This window comes from Aedes albopictus, chromosome 3 (genome assembly GCF_035046485.1).
Source record: "Aedes albopictus strain Foshan chromosome 3, AalbF5, whole genome shotgun sequence".
Classification (NCBI taxonomy): Eukaryota; Metazoa; Arthropoda; class Insecta; order Diptera; family Culicidae; genus Aedes; species Aedes albopictus.
This window is the reverse complement of record NC_085138.1, coordinates 69209746-69225610: the sequence shown is the minus strand read 5'-3', so window position 1 is coordinate 69225610 and position 15865 is coordinate 69209746. Positions and strand designations below refer to the sequence as shown.

The following is a 15865-nucleotide window of genomic DNA, read 5'->3' as shown; positions in this document are numbered from 1 at the left end:
AATAACTTGAAGTCCGTGGCAGGGAAAGGTTTGCATCTTTAGTACTTGACCTCTGCCCGAAATGGACTGAAAGTTAGCAATCAATATTGGATTGCATTTCATGTACCCCTATTTGTCAGAACCTTATAAATGTGCTCTAAAACTCGGGGAATGTTTACTATTTAAAATAAAACATATAAACACAAAGAACGCAGGAACATAAAATTTATAACACATTTAACAATTATTCTGTCTTATTAATGTAACAAATATTTATATCCGTAACAAAATTTGTTGAAAAACTAAAAGGTTACAGATTTGTAAACTTTAGAGTCGTTTTTCTCGAAATAAGGAAAAAGACACATGTTCCTCTCTGCCTTAACGCCGACCAGTTCATCTTCAAAAGAATGAAGAATTTTCAAACTGAAAATTGGTTGTCTATAAATAGCGTAAAATAGGTTCTCCAAAATAGCATAATTTGATGAATATAACAAGTAAAACATCGGAAACTCTACAAATGATCTGGAATCCAGTACGGAGTAAGGAAAATGCTGCTGATGTCGTTGTGTCAATAAATTCTACAAGATATGCTTGCGAGCCACAAGAATACTTAACTAAAAATCTAATGTCCTAAATCCAATGCTACTGGTAAACAAATATTGATGCCAACAAATGCATGCAATAACAGTCACCCACGAATCGTATTCGACATTGCTTGTATGATTTATGACGATCTGATGGTGAAGCTTTTGATTGAAATATGTCACATTGAAATCCGTTTTATCATAAATTGTTTTCGTACCGACGCAGACGATTACGTAAAACCTTGCAGAAGCTCGAAATGTTTAGCATAAAATCCACCCAAAATTTCGCTTACGATCAGCAACGTTTCGTGCAATCGAGCTCACTACTAAACATGCCATTCTTCGGAAAGACGCTCCAACGCTCGGTTCGGTAGCAGCAACTTTGCGCAACAAAACTGCCAAATAACAACCTGATAAATGCCATTAATAATGACATAAAAATCAGACGCTCTCCGACAGGAAAGCTTCGCAAGGTCCAACTTTCTTCCATATTCTATCGTTGTTTACAACCTCTTATTTACCGGGTAGGTACCTACAACCGACTGCACTGAACTGACTGTCGGAATGCTTCCTAGTTGCAAACATTGCTGCTGGTGTGCTCTCAATCTCGAACCCCAACCCCAACTCCACCGTAACCCTGAACCGTTCCGTCGTCCGTCGTTGGTTGTTGTCAGTACTCAGTAGTACCTATTCCGGGATGGGTGGGTTGGTAGGGAGGATATTTACGGCGCTGCCGTCCTGCCTGCCGTCCGCAACCGTCCGAGTGTAGACTTGTGAAGTTCGCTTCCTGTCTGTCCTTATCGCTGCATTCTACCGGTCTACCACTAGCCGGACTCGCAATCATCAATTCCTGCAATTGCATGATTTTCGTATTTTTCATTTATTTTTGCTGGTGCTCTCTTTGCGGCGGAGGAGAGCAGTATACTGTCTGTGTGGCCATTGCTGGGAAGTGGTTTCCAATGTTTTTTTTTGTTCATGTCTACGACGTTTTCGTAATAGGAACAATTACAAGTTTAAATCTGTTTAATCTTCTATTGTCAAAAATAATATTGCAACATAGGTAGTTTCCAAGAATTTACAAGGGATATACTATAGCATTTTTTTTTATGAGAAGATTTTAAACTAAGAAATCTGGCAACACTGTCGATTCCGTATAGCCGAAGTGGTAAACGCGCGTGTTTTCAGCAAGGATATGCTGAGGGTGACGGATTTGATTCCTGGATGGATCGGGATCTTATTTTTTTTAGGATTTCTTCAGTAATTCTCCCAAGATACTTGCAAAAGTTCCTCTCGGCAAACTTCAGTTTTCTCCCGAGATTCATTCAGCATTTCCAGCCGGGATTCTATCACTGATTTCTCACGAGATTCCTTTAGGGATGTCTCTCGGGATTTCTTTACAAATAAATATTCCCTGTGTTTCCATTAAGGATTCCTTTGGCCATTCTATCAAGTATTCTTGCGGAATTCCTTCAGAGATTCTTCCCGAGATTTCTTCACTGATTGCTCCCGCGATTCTTTTAGGGATGTCTTTCGGCTTTTTCCCGAGTCTCCTTTCGCGATTATATAAATAGATCAATTCCTGGCCCACGTTGAAAGCTACATTGCGAACAAATAATAATAGAACCCTATAAATGCGATATTTTATTTTGCATTACGAAAACTAAATAGAACATAACAAATGCACATGAAAATATAACAACACGAATTCACACAAACAACATAAAAGTGTCCGGTTTTCCCCAAAGGGATAACCATTTACGATCACAGGATGACGAGGTTTTATTGATTGGTTTTGGTGCATCAGTCAATCTTGGAATAGTGTTTTGTTCAGCTGATTCCATTCTTGTTAACAGTATTTGTTCTACATTCATAGCTTGATTTTGTCTAGGAAAATTAATCCTAATAGGGCCACACCGAATCGGGCTTTAATGCAAGACGGCTGCATTTTGATGTCCGTGCTAGGGATCGGTATGCCTATCTTGCAGTTACTTGTCAACAGAAATGATTTTGAAAGTATGTCACCACTCCGGTTGCTAGGGCTAAAGCCTGCGCACTTTAAAATCGGTACACTTTCAACCTGCTGCAGATCAAAAACGGTTTAACCAAGAAAAAAATTTTGTAAGAAGCAAATTAAGCTTATTTATTGTATTTTGTAGGAAAAATATGAAAAATACAGTTTTTATTTCTTCAATATAAAATTTTGACCCGATTGTGAAATTCATGCCATTTTATTCTGTACAAACCAATGATCGTCAACATTGGCAAATTTCACAGATTACGGGCTGATATTTCCACAAGAAACAAAATTATATTAATCAAAGATATGCTCAAAACAATTTACGACATTAAACTCTTGACAAATATGGTTCACAAGACAATAATAAACTTATAGCCTTATTGTCCATTCACGCTATATTCAAAACATAGTTTTACTTAAAGTATTTTTTTATGAAAAAATATTTCCTGGGATCATTTTTTGGATCTACAATTCCCCAATTCAAGTGGCCCAACTTAATTCATATCGAAACCTGGATTATTTTTGGAATTATTAGCAGTTTTCCCTCACAGTTGTCGGAAATTAACAGTCATAAGGCTAACTCCTCATAATAAGCCTAAAATAGGATAGTTTTCATGGATAAAACACTGAAAACCATATAGATTGTGCAGCTATAGATGTGATTCTATGATCACAAATAAAAAACTTCTGAGTAGATTCAATTTTATTCAAAAAATTGTTAGATATTTGACGCCATCAAAACACATCCAATGAATTTCGTCTACAATAGTCCATACAGCTTTCGAGCCACGAATATTTATATTGTTCTGCATTAAATCATTGGTTTCTTGTATACCAATACTATTCGTATAGTATCCTTCCCGTATGCGTATTTGCCGAACTAAAGTTTATGCGAAAACAACTTTTTTGATCTTGAATATCTATGCAAGCCTTTGATTTTCCATAAAACCCTTCAAAGGCTTGCCATAGCTATATTAGAAATTTTAAAACACTCATGGAATATTTTTTCTCCCTTAATCAACAATCATTATACCAACAACTATTCTATACTACGTAATTGGTGGGTTTGGTAATTATATATTCCTACACAAATCTTAAATCTGACAATGATTGGTTTTTGCTCAATGTGTGCAGAAAAATCTGGCACTATTTACGAATTCAGATCAATAGTTCATCTAAAAATATAAAAACGGCAAATTTTATATATTTCCTACAAACTACAATAAAGCCTGTATCCGCAATAATCCGGACACAGAAGTACGGCTGTAGCTCTGTAATGAATCGGTAAAATTGGCCAAATAATTGACTGAGAACTCTTTGGTGTATGTTTATTATTTGTGCCAAATTTCATAAAAATCGATGCATTACTTTAAACTGCGGATGAAAAACAAACAGACGTGGTCTAATAAATTTTGTACAATCATGACCAATTTTCATTCGGATAGTAGATGGTTCTTTTACGCTACAGTTCAAAGTTCTGTGATGATAATCATGAAATTTTGTTAGCAGTTATGGTACTTATAGTGACACTTTCTTGCAAAATTTCATCAACTTTCATCTATTGGTTCGAAAGCTACTGGTGTTGATAGGAGTGAGTGTTAGTGAAAATTTTTCGTGTTTTTTTATGTGCGATGTTTGCCTATTCATAACTTTTGAATTTTTCTGCCAATTTTTATGAAATTTTCACAATAGGTAATTAATTATGTGTATATTATGTCTGCAAAATTTGAGAATTATTGGTATACTACTTTCAATAGTACAATCGAAACAATAAAGGGTGCTGACTAATTGCTGTTTGAGGGGCTAAAATCACGTTCAGTCCCAATAGATGTTTCGTCTATAAAATTGTTGATAGTGCATCGATTTTTTTGAAATTTTGCATACGCAACGAATTCAGATTGAGAGGTTTGTGTTCAAAATTTCAGCCATTTGCTTTGCCAAATCGAAAAGTTACAGCGCTAACAAGCAAAATTAGGTGCTGTACAAAATTCAATGGCGCATATTCTACTCTTTCATTGCTACAATAAAAAGTTCTGCACCGATTCACATGAAATTTTGTAGGTGAAATTAACACATCTTAAGATGTTGTTAGGCCAAATTTGAGCAAATTTAATGTATCTGTTGCAGAGTTACAGCTGTATTTTTGTGTCCCGATTATTGCGGATACAGGCTTTAGATAAGCTTCAATTGCTTCCAACAACACTTTTTTCCAAGTGACACCGTTTTTGAGCGGCAGCCGGTTGAAAGTGTACCGATTCTAAAGTGCGCAGGCTTTATATTCTTTCTGAATGATAGAAGAGCCCTACAAATGCACATTAAAATTAGGAGAATATTCACAAGTTAAAATCGAACATGCAACAGAGAAATAAAACTGGTCACAACCTTGGGATTCTTTCGGGATTGCTCCATTGGTCCTTACTGAGTATTCTGTAAGGATTTCTGCATGGATTCTTTCAGGAATATGTTCCGGCACTCCATCAGGGATTCTATTCATTTCTCCCTAGATTCTTTTAGGAATTACTTGCTAGATTCCTTTCGGATTCTTTCACGTTCTAAAACGCGAATGACCCTGGTTAAAGAGTAAATAAAAAAAAATCTTTCACGGATTATTCCCAACATTCCAACAAGGATTCTTTTTGTTTTTTTTTCGGGATTCCTTCAGGGTTTTTTTTTTAATTATTTACAGAAATCCTCCCAGAATTCCTTCTTTGATACCTCCCGGCATTTCTACATTGATTTTTATCAGGTTTCCTTTAGATATTCCACCTAAGATTTTTAAACGTTCATTGCGGAGTTCCTTAAAAAATATCTCTCGGGATTCCTTCCAACATTCCTTCATTGACTTCTCCCGGAATTCCTCCGGGGTTCCTCCGGCATGCTTTCAGAGATTCCTCCCGAAGTTCATTTAGGGATTCCTTCTGGTTTTTACAAGGATTTCTTAGGGTTTCTCGGGCATTTTCCCTAGGATTCTTCCAGCGGTTTCCCCCGGAATTATTTTCGGAATTCTTTCCAAGATTTTAGCTTTATCATCCCTGGATTTTCTGTGGATGGATACCTCCAGCATGCTTCCTGGAATTCTTTCTAGCATTCTTAGAGATTTTTCCTAGGATTCTTTTAGGAATTACTTCCAGAATTCTTTCACGGATTATTACCGAGATTGCGTCAGGCATTACGTGGGGATTCTTGCTGGGTCTCCACCCTGGGTTTCTTTAGGTATCTATTCCGGGATTCTTCAGAAATTCCTCCCGGGATTCCTTCGTTGATTCTGCCGGTATTTCTTCAATGATTTCTGTCACATTTTTTTTAGATTACTCCAGAAATTTATTCAGGGAATCTTTAGAAAAATCTTTTCGGGAGTCCTTCAGAGGTTTTTCAAGGATCGTCTCAGAGATCTGTTCAGGAATTTTGTCAGACACTCCTATAGGATATTCAAAAGGACTCTTTTGAGATTCTTTCGGGAATTACTCCGAGATACCTTCGGATTTTTCCTGTTTTTTACTGGAATTCCTTCAGGAATTGCTCCCAGGATTTCTTATTTGAGTCCTCCCGGGCAGGGATGGCAAAAATACTTTTTTCTCTTTTCCGTTCATCGATACCGACAGTAAATTAAAAACAAAACAACGGCAGCACCAATACCTTCAGCAGCCGCGTCGTCGGCAGTCAAGCTGGCGCTTGATAGTTTTCGCATCCCCGCAAAAATATTTATGAGCATTCATGCCGAGGCGGGTGATTGATTGATTGATTGATTTGTCTTTATTAAAGAGACTTTCAGCCCTTGGCTGGTTCGTCTCTATCGTGGCGGGTGATTGCGAGAAATGTCAAATATGTTCAACTGCTAATAACTCACTTGTTTTAGTGGATAATTTGAATCTGTTTGCACAAATAGCTAGAGCACACTCCTAGCTTTGTGATTCATATAAAGAAGTTTGTCTATAAGCGGTTTGAAACGCAGAAAAATGCGAAAATGGGAGAGACAGAAATTTCTGTCGTCGTTGTGCTCACGTACCGGCGCTCTCGAGCTTGGTAACCGTTTCGAGGAAGAAGGCTGGTGAAAAAAAATTTATGACATTTATTTTTCGAACAGTTTGAGTTTGGCTGGGACTGTGATGTTCGTGTGGAAAAATGTCAAATGTACAGCCGGTAACCGTTTTTTCCAGTACATTTCTCATCCCTGCTCCCGGGATTTTTCATTGATTCATCCCGGATCTATTTCAAGAATTTCTCTAGAGATTTTTCCCGGTAATTCTTCAACGATTCCCCCAGACTAAAGGTCGAAAAAAACCCTGTGTATTTCGAAACAGTCGATAGCATCTAGGTATTCCTTCATTGATATCTCCCGGGATTCGCTTTCGGATTTATTCTGGCGTTCCTTCCCTCCCCATTCTATTAGGTGCTCTTTCCAAGATTCGATTAGGGATTCCTTTCGGGATTTCTCCTGGATTCATTTAGGGAGTCTTTCAGACTTCTTTCGCGATTCCTGCATTGATTCTTTAGAAGAATCCTTCTGAGATTCTTTTAATAATTTCTCCGGGAATTCTTTTGGCATTCTTTCATTGTGGCTTTCGAGTTTCCTTCATTGATTTGCTCGGGAATTACTTCCGAGATTGTTTCAGGAATTCATCCAGAATCCTCTCAGTTTCTTCTCTTGAGATTCTTTCAAGGATTTCTCCTGGATTTTTTTATGGAGTGCTCCCGGTATTATTTCAAGGTTTTCTACCGGAATTACTCTAGTGATTTCTCCTGGACTTCTTTAAGGACAAGGTATTTGGAGTACATTGCTCAAAATTTATAGAGCACCGTTTTTTAGAACCGTTGAACGGATTTGGATTAAAATGCATCACGCTGTTGACAACCACTGAACAATTAGCGTGATGCTTTTTCATCCCAATCCGTTCAACGGTTCTAAAAAACGGTACTCTAGAAATTTTGAGCTATGTACTCCAAATACCTTGTCCTTAAGGCATTCCTCCTGTAACTCCTTCCGATAAGTTTCTTAAGATTTCTCCCGGGATTTTCCTGAGTCTGGATTACTCTAGGTCTAGATAATATTTCCGGGATTCCTGTGAGGATTGTCCCATGGTGGGATAGAAAAGGAATATTCGATAGTACAATGAGGCCATGTATGGTATAGAAAAATAAGAGAAATTTTGGAGATAGATAAACATTGCTGAAGCAAATTTCTTGAATGACAATACCGCCCCCGTTTAAAAACCACTGCAATCGTGTTTGCGGCAAGGCTCTGTGCAGCAAAGCACGAGTATGCTACTTGTAGGTAGTCATTTTTTTTTTCACGGGATTCGCAAAGTTAGTTGTACCTACGTAGACAGCGTACAATTTTTCCGACAAGGACTACCATGATTTGTTTTTTGTTTTTGCTATTCAATATCAGCAGTACGAACCAGCATAGATTTGTCAGTCGGTCGGACGGTCGGTAGCCCTGCTTTTGGATGTATGTTGTAGTTGCAGAAAGATATTGTTCGTGCTGCCGCCGTTGTTCTTGCTAGCAACAGATATAAAATCGATCAAACATTATTGATTTTATATTACCCTTTCCTCTCCGGAGCCACCCTAGCTGGTACCGGGCAAGACCTTGTAGAATGCGGCCGGGGGTATTGTTTAGGAGACAATATGCCTTCTGTGTGTGGAAGGGGCAGAGTCACGAAAAGGCAAAAACGACATGTGTCTAATCACTGCTGTGCCTCCTCCGGTTTGACAAAATTTATTCAAACAAGGATTCCTCGAGCGCCACCGACCACCGATTAGGATGGCAATTTCAGAACTGTTGGTTATATCATCATATGCTGTTCGGATTTTCCCTTGAAGGTCCCCAGTCGCATCGCATCGTGTTTCTACGATTCTAGCTGGCACAACCAACGCGAACCCAGAGTTTTATGTCATAACAGGGCCCCCTCTTCTCTCAATAAAATATACTTCGTGATCGTTAAAGTGATTGGTGGTTTGAGGTGTACCGGAAAGGAAGAATGAGGATAACGAGCCGTATCGATGAAAAAATTGAAAAGGACGGAGACGCATCGATGCCAAAAATGAAATTGAGTCCCGGTCCGGTCGAGCCGGAGCGATACTAGCATTTTTTTCCTGGTAGGGTTACTAACATTACTGAATAGAATCAATCCATTAACCATGTTCAAAATCGAAGCAACATAATAGCTACATACGTCGTCTTTTACCGTAAGATTTCAAAAATTGTTGCAAAGAATGTCCGGATATTAATTTCAACATCAGTTGGTCACTATATAATCTCCGATTGCGTGCGAAACGAGATTGCCCACCTCCAGTAGCACTCAAAGTTAAAGTGGTACCTTAGCTTTATATACAGGAATATATCAAATAGCCAACCAGACCCAAGAAGCTACACAGCGAGCGACAAAGAAATGGAGAGTGTGGCTCTGGAATTCCAAGATGATTTATGGGAACAGCGCGGGGCACTTCGTTTGTTCGATATCATTCATCTCACCTCCCTCCGCCTCTTGGGGCTGTCTCGGATCATTCTCGGTGGAAGTCAACCACAGAAAAAAGAAACACTGTCGCATACCTTTTCTCAATGTCCGGAGACCAGCCAGCTAGCCAGTCAGCCAGTGTATCGGGCAGAAGAAACCCAAGTCGCGATATAAAAAACCAAACCAACCGAAACGTCGTCTGCAAGGAAATTCCATTTTCCAACCCACATCCGGATACACACGGGTTGTATGTTGTGTATGTATGTGTTGGCAACGTCGGAATCCTTGCGGTTTTGCTGACCGGCTGGCTGTGAGAATGGGTTTTCTCGACATCCGCATGGTTAAACCCCATCTACGCGAACCAACCCGTCACTGCGTTTAATAACTTTTTCGCTCGGTAAGTGATTGCTTCGTTGTCGCTCTTGCTGTAAAGAGGATTGTCGTCGAGATTTGTCGAGATATGTGCGGGATTCAGAATCCCATCAGCCTCGGTCCAGTTTCCAATATCGTCGGTAGAGTTCACCAGATCCGATAGTATCTAACTACACATTCTTGCACCGTCGCGTCGGAGTGGCCTCACGCATGATTTATCATCCTTCCGGACTGGCACAAACACACGAAAATACTTTCACGCTGCTGATGCTGCTGGTGGTCATTGTCGTCGTCGTCGTAGTCGCTGTCGTCAGTCTTCGATGTCAACACAGACGGTAGCTGCTTGGAGTGACACTTGAACCCATCCTTATCGGGGCTTGACAAATTGATGCCATTTTCGGAAGTACGTACGCGTACCAGATCTGGTCCGGCCGAAATGGCGAGTGCACAGTAAGAAACGTGGGGAAATTCGTTGTTCTGATAAAATGTCGAAATTCTTTGGCCTATCTTTGCATACCTGAAAATCATAGCGCTTTTTAACTTAGCAGGATAATGAACAAGCTTCAAAATTTGATAATTGATACTGCTTTTCTCTTTTTTTTGTAGAAGATAGTATCTTCCTTTCCTTCGTTACCTACATCTTTATAACCAAACAACATAAGGTATTGGTTCCCTCATTAAGCATGTGGCTTCCATTTTCATCCCACGAAAAACAAAGGATTGAAGCGCTGTTTGTTTTGTTTCTTATTTTTGTATTTTTTGTTAGAAGTGAGCACCCATGAAAACAAAAAGAACGGAGTCAATCGGTGCCGTAATCGCTTGTTTTCGAATAGGATGAAAATTGGAGCATGAGATTACTGATGGCACACATACCCTATCTCAAGTTAATGCCAGAAATGGTTGATTGAAGCTTTTTTCTCTCAAAAAACTACTTTGCTATAGATAAGCTTTCACTTCTTGGGCCAACTCATCGGCTTAGCCACAGGCATTCAAAAGCAAACAAAATCCTCGATTGAACGAAGTGATAAAAACGATCAACAGTGGGCGAGCGAATGCATCATCTATTGTTTTCCTTTTCCCAATTTATATGCTTTGACGCCATTGATGCTAAAAAACAGAGCTCATTTACTGAGAATATCTGTCAGTATCTAACTCTCACTATGAGTTAAATGGTTTCCTTTTAACTATTTACTTTTAGTTGGCACTTAAATATACCAATAGAGATTTATCTACGATTGAGCACAATGCATCATATTGAATAAGTCCTTGATGTGCAACTGAAATGCCGTCCCATCACTTGTTACTTTTTGCTGTGCAGTACAGCCTCCATTCAGCAACCAGTGTAGACAGCCATTTAGCCACCACCACCGCCAGTCCAGAGAAGTGATGAGGAATCGACTTTCTGTCAGCACCATGGGTGCTGCTGTACTGTCGGTACACCGCGTGTTTGTGGTTCAAGAGTTTGCGCTGGTGTAGGTATGATGGTGGGTGACTGTGTGCATAGCATTGTAGCCCTCTAAATGGGAATTAATCGTCCAACGATGTTAGGCTGCAACGGAACGAGAGCAGCAAGTGACGATTAAAAGTACGAGTCGAGGCAATTCCATTAATTAGACCCGGGATTTTGGGGGGAGGGAGAAAATTTCGTTACGCGCAAAATGACCCCCGCGGGATCGAATCGTTATTGGTGAGTGGGGAAACGCGATAACGTTCCAGCGGTTAGCACTGTGCTTGTAACGTGACCGAGCTGCCGATTTGTGTATACACGGGTTGGTCAAAAAACGTGGAAAGGGAAGAAAGAAATTAAAGATTCGTTTTTGGGCGCACTGAAGATTCGGTGCGTAGTGTCAATTTCTTGGGCAATTGATCTCATTCGTATTTTCATGTCATGCTTCCGCATGATTGTGTATGTGCATGACATGATCTTACTATATGCGCAAGGAAGTCTGGGCAAATTATCATTACCTGTTCTGTGGCTTAGTTGGTTAAAGCATCGGTCTAGCGAATACGCAGTCGTGGGTTCAAATCCCACCAGAACACGATTTTTTCACAAATTCATCTCCCAATTTGTCAATTAGCAACATTCTGTGCCTTCTAATTGATAACAAGGTGTTCCAGTATGGGATGGTTGTCTTTTCTAAAAAATATATAAACCGGCTAAATTTCCGCTCCATCTGAAGGGTAAGACAATCACTTAGAGAATGTCTTCTCAATATCTCGGCGTCTAGTTCGACTCCAAATGCACATTGTGGGGGAAACATATTGTGTATCTGATAAGAAGTGCCAAAAGCGAATCAACTTTATGGGAACTAGGGTAATTGATCCGATCATGGAGGAGTTAAGCACTGGGTTCATGTTTAAACCACAATTGTATTGCCCCAAGCAAACTTTTTACATGTAACGAATTGAAAATAATAAAATCCAGCCTTAATCTACGGAAAAATAACGAAATATTGCCACTTTGATGTTGTTATGAGCATTTTATTCGTTTTTATCTGAAAGAAGATTGTGTTTCTAATGTTGCGGTATCCCATTGAAATCATATAGGATACCGCAACATTAGGAACACTACCGCAACAATAGGAACACAGCAGCATACACATTAAGGAAAATATTTTTTTAAATGGGTTTTTGGGCAAATCTTATGCAAACAAATGGTGTAATCTCATAAGGCACCATATATCTATTAAAAATACCTTTTGGTAACATTTCAGTCGAAAAAGTGCTCAATTTCCATTACCGCAACATTAGGTACTACCACAACGATGGGAACAATTACCCTATTACCGGAACATGGTGGGGCGCGCATCTGGAAGATCTGATCAGGCTGTACCAAACAACCATTCAGTCGGTTTTAGAATACGGTAGGTTTTGTTTTCAATCCGAGGCGAAAACACTCTTGCTGAAGCTTCAACGGATTCAGTATCGTTGCCTTCGAATCACGTTAGGCTGCATGAACTCGACCACACAACGAGAGAAACTTGGAGGAGTACAGCCTCTGACAGACCACTTTGCCAATCACCAGATCACCAATCCGGAGACTACGGGTTCGATTCCCGTGCCGGTCTTGAATTTTTTTTCTCGACTTCCTGAGTATAGTGTATCATTGTACGTGCCTCACAATATACATACAATTTTGCAATGGCAGGCAAAGAAAGTCGTTCAATTAATAACTGTGGAAGTACACACAGAACACTAAGTTGAAGAGAGGCAGGGTAAGTTCCAGTTGGAACATCGAGCCCAGTCTTGTAAACATTCGACACTTTTCACTACCTTCATTTTGTTGCCGCAGTCGAATGTTAGCTTGCTTTGTTACATTCATGCGCTACCGTTACCTCTTACATACAACACGAGCGGTGAAACGAAGTTCAATAAACATACGAAAGCGTCAAATCATTATCGGCTGACACGATGACATTTGTCTAATTCAAGCTTTTCGCATAGATTTGCAGCCAATTCCGATTATGAATGTTAATATTAGTTTATTCTTGCATGTTGCATTGATTACGACACACATTCGGTCAACACAGCTCTCATTATGGAAGAAGACAGGAATAACAAAAGCAGAACCGTCTCCCGAAGACGCTATCGTGGCGAAGTGCATTTGTTTGACATTTTTGTTTCGTACAGTAGTTTGATTGCTTGTGTGGCGAATGGCGGAGACAAAGGAGGCCGAATATCGACGAAAAAATTCAAATGAACGTGATCTCTAACAAGAATGATCGAGCCAGAAAGAAGAAGAAGTAGAAACCTTCCAAAAGCTGCTCGAACAGAATCCTCAAACTTGTTTTATGAGTATGTACTACTCATCTCCGGAAAACACCAATCGTGACAACTTCTCAGACTTCGACAGTTCCTCTGTGGATTTTGATCTCTCTAAAAGGATGAGATCACCGGTATACTCGAATCTTTTCGTTCCGTAGGTATTCCACAAATGGTTGCAAGTAAGTTCGGGCATGTGAGCGCGGTCGGGGACAAACAGTTCTTGACAGATGGTTAAAAAACCGATGATTCGACTGGATTCGGTTCCTACAACAAATTTCATAGCGCCACCTTCATACTTCAAAATCCATGTTCTGCATACGTTGCCGATATACTGGCTGTATATTACACTCTTGAGTACATTAGCACTCTTGAGTCATTGAAACTAATAAAGCTGAGAAACTGCTTTGTCAAAACGCTCATACACCATCAGCATAGCTTGGGTCCCTTCACATTGCTCGAATTCGGGCAATGAGCAAGCGAACTCTCTGCGGTGCGCATCGTGAGGTCAGATCTCAGCTGCAGGAAACTCTCTGGGTCCGAGGAAAACAACAGAAACCTGTTAGAGGAGTGATGGCATGCCTTGATTTGGAAAACATGAATCTCATTTAACCGTTTTTGAAACGTGTTGATGTCAGAGTTTGATGTAGTACGTTCCTCGTTATCGTTGTTCACCATTTGTTTTCGTTGTTTGCCCCTCCGTTTGTCCTCTTCTTGTCTACCGATAAAGTCTTTCCTTTTGGTTCCGTTACAGATCAGGAAAATTTGTCCCATCAATGTTATTAAATGTGTACTAAATTCAGTGTTGCGAAACTCACACAACTAGTGAAACTCACTCATGAGTATGACCAGTACACCTTAAACTCACCGTGAGTATTACTCACATTTGAGTAAGCGCTGTACAACTCACACTCACTCGTGAGTATTGACGTGCACATACTCACTCACGAGTATGCTTTACTCATATTCATACGGTATTCTAAAATTTATCTAAAGGCTTGGAATCCTATCAAACATTAAAATGGTATGTTTTATTGGGGCGAATGTATTGCATCCTTGATTGAATCAGTATACAAGGTTGCTTGTCAATAATTCTATTATTTTTTTTATTGTAACTTACTACTAGTTCTAAACGATCCGTTAAGGGTGGTTCTGAAGAGGTCCCCTTTGAGCCAAACAGCTTTTGTTTGAACTTAAACCCCTTGTAGAGTGACAGAGATCAACCCTCTGAAACGGCTGTCATCCACATACAACTGGCATGATGCCAAAAATTTGGTGCAGGACATGGTGCTGATTTGAATGATCGGTTGCATTAAGCCATTAAGCTGAAAACAGTGATTTGTTCTGTTAGAGCAGGCGTGACATTCACATATAATTGAGTTCAGCGTTGTTTTGAATGGACGAAGTGTATTTTCATGGTTGTGCGTCTTGTAAATTAAACAAAGAAAACTAAACGCATTGAACAAATGTGGAAACGATTGTTTCTCAAATGCACGAATTTATCTTCGTACGATGAAAGGCAGACTGAAATTTCGTAAACGAACCCGTGGCGCCCCACCAAAGGCGGCGGCTTCAAGAACTAACGCATTCTTCAGGGGGTAGCAATTAAAAAAGGGTAATTTTACGGAAGCGTGTGGTGTGCTCGATAGGTAGCTGATTTGACAGTTCGATAGTCGGATTCGGTTTCACTCTTTACAGGACTGTGGTATAAACAGACTGAAACGCCACCAAGAGGCTGGTTGGATGTTTTTTGCTGTTTGGAGTTGGATAATCGGTTTTGTTCATTAACAGTATGGTCTGACGTTCCGTTGTGCTTCCTTCCGGTATCGGTAACAGTGACCGGAATAGGCGAAGAGTTGGGACTTACAACCATTGCTGAGAATACTCAACCACTATTTGGCCATTATATGTCCTATCTTTTTGCACAGTAATAGAAACTAGCCATATGAAAAAAACGACCGAATGTATGCAAAGAAGAAACGTTTTAAATGTTTGGAGCTAGGAAATGCTGTAATTGAATGACCCTAGCATTTTTTATTTGAAGGTAGGTAAATAAATATCGAGGTAAATATATGCCAAACATCTTTAATAAAGACCGCAAAGTGACCCGACGTATGTTACACCTTTAAGGCTCAAGCATCCGTCATCATTTTTCGGAAAATAAAAAGCAGTTTTCTCGCTGCAAATCAAAACAAGGGTCTTGAAAATATATTCACTAAATTATATTCCTCATGTGGAGTACAGTGAATATATTTTCATAGCAAAAACTTTTGTTTTGAACGAATAAACTGCTTTTAAATGTTTGATGATGACGATGATTTCAATGACGAAAAGTTCAACGTTAACAAAGTGAGGCGAAATATAGAGATTTCCTTATTGATGTTATTCCTTTGCAGGCGTAGGTAAACAATAAGAATTTTTAGCCTATGGTGCCAAAGCTCTCGAGCAGACCCACCTTTACTCGAAAACTGTGCCTAGATTATAAATAATCACTATTGCAATACAGAACAAACTAAAGCATCATTTCAAACCAACAAAAATAAATTACTCACTAAACTCGCCGTGAGTAAAATGAGTAACTCACGCGTGAGTTATGACGTCATACTCTCGCGTGAGTATTACTCACAAGTGAGTAATACTCGCAAGTGAGTATGACGTCATTACTCACGAATGAGTATACTCATACGTGAGTA

The 15865-nt window shown here is 39.6% G+C and overlaps 2 protein-coding genes across 5 annotated transcripts in view; one reads left to right on the top strand and one right to left on the bottom strand.

Annotated features, from left to right (window-relative positions):
• LOC109400186 (RNA-binding protein Musashi homolog 2) overlaps nt 1–15865 on the bottom strand; it is a 185621-nt gene that overhangs the window by 55184 nt on the left and 114572 nt on the right. The window lies entirely within an intron of this gene.
• LOC109427107 (uncharacterized) overlaps nt 1–15865 on the top strand; it is a 105716-nt gene that overhangs the window by 76634 nt on the left and 13217 nt on the right. The window lies entirely within an intron of this gene.